Source organism: Ambystoma mexicanum, chromosome 14 (genome assembly GCF_040938575.1).
Source record: "Ambystoma mexicanum isolate Mex_15411 chromosome 14, UKY_AmexF1_1, whole genome shotgun sequence".
Classification (NCBI taxonomy): domain Eukaryota; kingdom Metazoa; phylum Chordata; class Amphibia; order Caudata; family Ambystomatidae; genus Ambystoma; species Ambystoma mexicanum.
In genome coordinates, this window is record NC_090940.1 from 54285171 (window position 1) to 54291170 (window position 6000).

A 6000-nucleotide genomic window follows, 5' to 3' on the forward strand; every position below is an offset into this window, starting at 1 on the left:
ACTCCAGTTCATTGGAGCAGTCCTGGACACTTCCCTGGGAAAAGCATCGCCACCAGAGGTGAGGGCTCAAGATATTCTGCAGATGGTCAGCAAGTTTCAAAATGCCCAACGTCTCCCAGCCTTCGACTTGTTGAGGTTGCTAGGCCTCATGGCATCCTGCATCTTCCTTGTGCCAGAGGCTCGCCTGAGTATGAGATCTCTTCAGTGGGCACTGAGAATTCAGTGGTCGCAATTCTCAGGGAGAATGACAGATCTCCTCTGGATTCCGGACAAGGTAGCCCGGGACCTTCAGTGGTGGGCCTATCCAGAGAACATCTTGAAAGGAGAACTGTTTTGGCAACCATGGCTGGAGATAACAGTAGTCACAAACGCCTCACTCACGGGGTGGGGAGCCCATGCCAACGACTTGACCATCAGCGGTCGTTGGTCTCCATCGGAGTCCAGACTACACATCAACCTATTGGAGCTGAGAGCGATCAGACTAGCGCTGAAAGCTTTCCTGCCATCAGTACAGGGGAAAAATGTCCTGATAATGACGGACAACATGGTGGCCATGCACTACCTCAACAAAAGAGGAGGCGTAGGATCACTGCCACTGTGCAGAGAGGCAATGCAGCTCTGGTTTTGGGCAATTCAGGAAGGAATCTCTCTATCGGCAGTCCACCTAGCCGGAGAGAAGAACTTGACAGCGGACGCTCTGAGCAGGCAGAGCACAGTCTCCCATGAGTGGGAGCTAGCTCAGGAAGTCCTTCACGAGATCTTCGCCCTTTGGGGAACCCCTCGGGTGGATCTGTTCGCCACAAGCACCAACAGGAAGTGTGATCTGTTCTGTTCAAGGGAATTTCCCCCGAGAGGAGCTCTAGGGGACGCGTTCGTAGTGGACTGGGAGTTTCCACTCCTCTACGCGTTTCCACCAGTCCCTGTTATTCATCAAATGATCAGGAGGTTGAGAAGATTCCGGAAAACCATGATCCTAATTGCCCCGGACTGGGCCAGGAGAACGTGGTACCCGGACCTTCTAGATATGTCCATCTGCCTTCCAATCTGTCTTCCACTCAAAGAGAATCTTCTCTCACAGAAGGGAGGTCAGGTTCTCCATCCAGACATCAGAACCCTCAACCTTCACGCTTGGCTTCTGAAAGGGTGAGGTACAAGGATTGGGACCTCCCTGATGACGTCATGGAGGTGTTGCTTTCGGCCAGAAGGCCAGCAACAAAGTCTTTATACCGCTGCCGTTGGAACAAATTTTGCAGCTGGTGTAGAGAAGGGAATATCGACCCTTTTTCATGTGGTACACCAACAGTGTTATCATTTCTACTCTACTTGGCACTGTAAAAGGCTATCTCGCAGCGCTTTCAATCTTCAAGCACACTGCGGAGGAACCATCGTATTTCAAACTACCTCTAGTGATACAATTTCTCAAGGGATTAACTAATGTTTATCCTCCAAAACCATTACAAGTGCCCTTTTGGGACTTAAATGTAGTCTTAAACTTCCTAATGGGCACTCCATTCGAACCACTTCACTCTTGTTCGCTGAGATTTCTCATGCTTAAAACTGTCCTATTGGTAGCACTAACATCTGCTAGGAGGGTGAGCGAGCTAGAAGCTCTCTCCTGTAAACCCCCACATACAATGTTCCACAAGGACAGAGTTGTCCTACAGGTGAAGCCTAATTTCCTCCCAAAGGTGGTTTCTGAATATCATATCACTCAGAAAATTACCTTACCTTCGTTCTACCCTCCTCCCCATCCGGGAAAAGAGGAAGAAAGGCTACATAGGCTGGACCCAAGGCGAGCTCTAAGCTTTTACATCAGCAGAATGGCTAGGATCAGGCAAGCAGACCAACTGTTTGTAGGATACTCAGGTTACAAATTGGGATTACCCATAACAAAACAAACTATTTCCAGGTGGATTATTTTGGCCATTATGGAATGTTACAAACTGGCAGGGAAAGAGCCACCCCAAAATCTTAGAGCTCATTCAACCAGGGGCATCGCAGCCTCTTCGGCCCTCCAAAGAGGGGTACCGGTCAGAGACATATGTGCGGCTGCCACATGGTCGTCCGCACATACATTCACAAACTTTTACAACCTGGATTCCTCCACTAGTCAAGAGACCAGATTTGGCAAAGCCGTATTACATTCGGTTCATCCCTAAAGGGATACATGACATTCTTACTCCCACCTCCAATTACATGCCACTGCTATGAGAGTCTATGAAAGATAAGGAATACATCGGAGGACACAATTCCTTCGAAGAACAAGTTACTTCTTACCTTGTAACGTTCTTTCGATGGGATTTTCCTCTGACGTATTCCTTATCGCCCCTCCCATCCATCCCCGCAGTAATACTTCCCTTGCGGTTGCAGCTTACGCTCCTTCAAGGTCAATAACCAATTCAGGCATGACTTTTCTTATGCTACAAAACGGAACTGAGCAACGGACGCCGCGTGTGGCTATTTATGGGCATGGTGACGTCGGCGCTGATACGGTGGCTGTCGAGGGGCATCGACTCGGCGGACGTCGACGCGCAGCGCCCTCTACTGAAAAAAATTCCGAGGCCAGCAAGCTGGAGACGAATTATCAAAGATAAGGAATACGTCGGAGGAACATCCCATCGAAAGAACGTTACAAGGTAAGAAGTAACTTGTTCATTTATTTTTTACACTTCTAATAAAACACATGTATCACAGTCATCAAGCAAGTTAAATTAAGTCAAAGGAAAAATATACACACTCCCAAGTTAAATTGTAGACCAAGTGCACCAGAGTGAAAACTGAGCAAAACAGCACAGTGACAACTACACACAAGGGATCCTCTAACAATTCCTCACAAGGGAGGGAAAGCACAAGATATATAGAAATAGGTTCTTACACACCTTAGCAACACTTCCCATAAGTTTGTGGACCAGTTTAAGCAAGGCAGTGCATCAGTATAGGCAATACTTAAATGAAAACTGAGCAAAATGGCATTTCACAAGGTTTAAAATTGGGAAGGAAGGGGTAGTTAAGAGAAATAGGTGCACCACACAGTTCTAGCTGAGAATCAATCTAAAGAAGACAGATCTAACAAATGTGACCAGAGTCAGTAGGCCTGTGCCAAAGTCAGTTGGTACAGGGCAAGGGCCCAGGAGCAAAATGTTCTTGTAGCTGCAGTCAAGTCTTTGGTTAACGAAGTGGAAAAGGTGGATGCAGAAGTTGAAAAGACAATGTTAAGAGAGAGAGGTGGCCAACCCCACAGGGAGGTAAAGGATTTAAAACACCTTTAGTGCTACCGCAAAGAAAGGGCGGCCTGGCGCAACAATGTACCTTTAAATGAAGAAGTGGCTCCTGCGGTGGTGGTAGTTCCTGGTAGTTCCTGCAGTTTGGGTGATCCAGCAGAGGAAGAGAGGCTCTCGTCGTGGAGAAAGGTTCGAGTTACTGCACTACCCAGGGATGAAACCAGCCGCTGTGCTGCCAGATGGATAAAAGGTACGCTCCTTTAAATCACGGTCTGGGTGGACTGGTGCCTGGCTATCCGGCCTCCGAGTACTGGGCACGGGAGATTCGACCAAGGCAGGTCCGGGAAGGCGATTGGCAAGCTGGTTGGCCCCACCAGCACAAGGGAAGAAGGCTCTTGCAGGTGAAGATCTTCTCTCGTCGTGTGGAGAAAAGTGGTGAGACGCTGCATCAGGGCTTCACCGGTGGTTCAGTCATTACAGATGTCTTTGGCTTCTCTCCTCTTCGACTTCTTAGTTCCAGTGGCGACGTCTTGCTCTTCCAGTCCTCAGGACCCTGCTTTTATGCAAAAAGATCCCCATTCATACAGCCTAGCTGTCACTCACACAGTGGAGTGGTCATCTTGGCGGGAGACCCTGCAGCCTATCAGGGTAGAGTGCGACATGGGTTGCTGAGGCAACCCTGTCCAGGGGTCCTACTCCCCTCCCACACAATGGACCCACCCCAGACTCAGTGGCGCCGAAATGAGGGCTTTGCGGCAGAAGCCTGCCAAAAGGACGAACAAAGTATTCCCGACTTGGGTTAGGAGTTTAGAGGAAGAAACGAGAAAGAAGTTATATTAAAGTTCTGGCAATAAAAACCTACCGGAGTAAAGTTAATATTAAATACACCGGCGGTATGTTAGAGGCTGTCAGAAAAGGTGTTAGCCTCGAAGAATGGGAAAATCCCATAGGGAAATATTTGCGGTCGAATATTTCTGGTAGTAACCACTGCCACCAGCCAGAAACTTTTGAGAGAGGGTCTGTACGGTACCCTCTCGAAAATGAACATAGGGGAAAAACTATTAACCCCTTCCAGTACCTCCATAGTAAGATGGGTTGTACTGGTTTAGTTCATAGGATGTGACTAGTAAAGTCAGTGGGGACTTTACATGCCCTGGGAGACAGTAGTCAGTCCCAGGGTATGGAGTCTATGTTTGGGGGTCGCTACGATACCCCTGTGTCACTGCACTGAGGGTGCTGTGTAACACATGTGAATAAAGATGGTTCCTATGGGGTTGAGAAAGATCCCGTAGGCATTAAACACAAAAATAGCCTAGAACACACATAGCAAAAATGCCTACGAGTGGGAAAAAGAGTCTCACTCTTAGCAGGTAAAAAGAAACAAACCCTTCAAATCCAGCAAAGCTGCTGGGGGACTCTATAGGTAAGGGAAATTAGCCATAGAATGAGAATTCTCCCTAACAGCGAGCAATAATTATAAAGCAAGCAAACATCAGAATAATTAACATTTTACATTGTGTCTCTCTAATTACCCTGGACACCTTGTACAAAAAGAACTCAGAGAGTTGAAGTGGGGTGGAAATATATGGCCATACGTTTTATTACCCATATAACAGTCATGGCATAAAAAACAGTAATAGCATCAAACCAAACACACAATAATAACTGATATACTTTTGGGCATCATGGGATCAGGGGTGCAGGGCCCCTGCTCCATCAAATGGCCAACTCGGGGCTGATCCATGCCACCACACCTGAGAGGGTAAACGGCTGCTCAGGTGTGAGGAATTCGACCATCCACATGGAGAGAGTGCACTCGCCTGGGCTTTTTGATTTTTTAATAATGAAAATGAATGATGGGAGTCCAACCTCCGGGAAATGTGTGTGGACATTCCACACCCATTTCATCTGCTTCCCGCACAAAACGCATAGTCACATGTACTCCAGGAAGGCACAGCCTACAGGTGCTGTCTTCCCCTGTCAAAATCAGCTGGAATGTGACAGCCACAGGTACATCAAAGGGGGAAGGCACACCTTCTTCCAGCCATGGGCAGCCTAATTTAAATATCAAAGGCTCCATGGATCTGCTTTCCCTTTGTCTAATCCGGCTGGTGGCAGTGCATACTAACGAGATAATTGAAGCAAGCCTAGAGGAGAGGATCGGTGGCCAAACAGAAAACAGGAAGGCAGGTCTAACACCCCATTGGTATGCAATGTGTCAACTTGAAGCTAGTTCCCACCTCCCTGTATGAAAGGCATTGAGTGGCCTGTCTGGGTCCAGTAGTTCCCACAGGTGTTGTGCAGAGCAGATCCCTTTCAAAGGGACAAAGAATGCGATTTAGGGGAGACAGGAAGTCTGCTCCCATCACACACTTCAAGGGAGACCTGTGCTTTAATCAAGAGTCACAGAGGGCTCAGTTAACCAGAGAGACACTTTGATCTACAACAGACAGGAAGATGGGTGGGACTTATGTGTTGTCACCCCTTGTCTGTCCTTTGCAGGGCACTCTGGTCCTGACCTCATGCATAACAGAAGAGTGTTGGTGGGGACCATGGATTGGTTCATTAAGGGGGGCTTAGCCTGCATCAATGACTGGTGCCCATTTGGCTTTAAGAGAGGGCTGAACCCCTCACTTGACAGATCATCCAACGACTTCGAAAGGAGTAAGAGGAAGGACTCATGTGGACCCAAGATGAAGGTACAGTCTACCTTACTTATTTCATTTTCTTCTGGATATCCCTATTGCTATATTGCACTTGGCTCCCTGCCAGTGATACC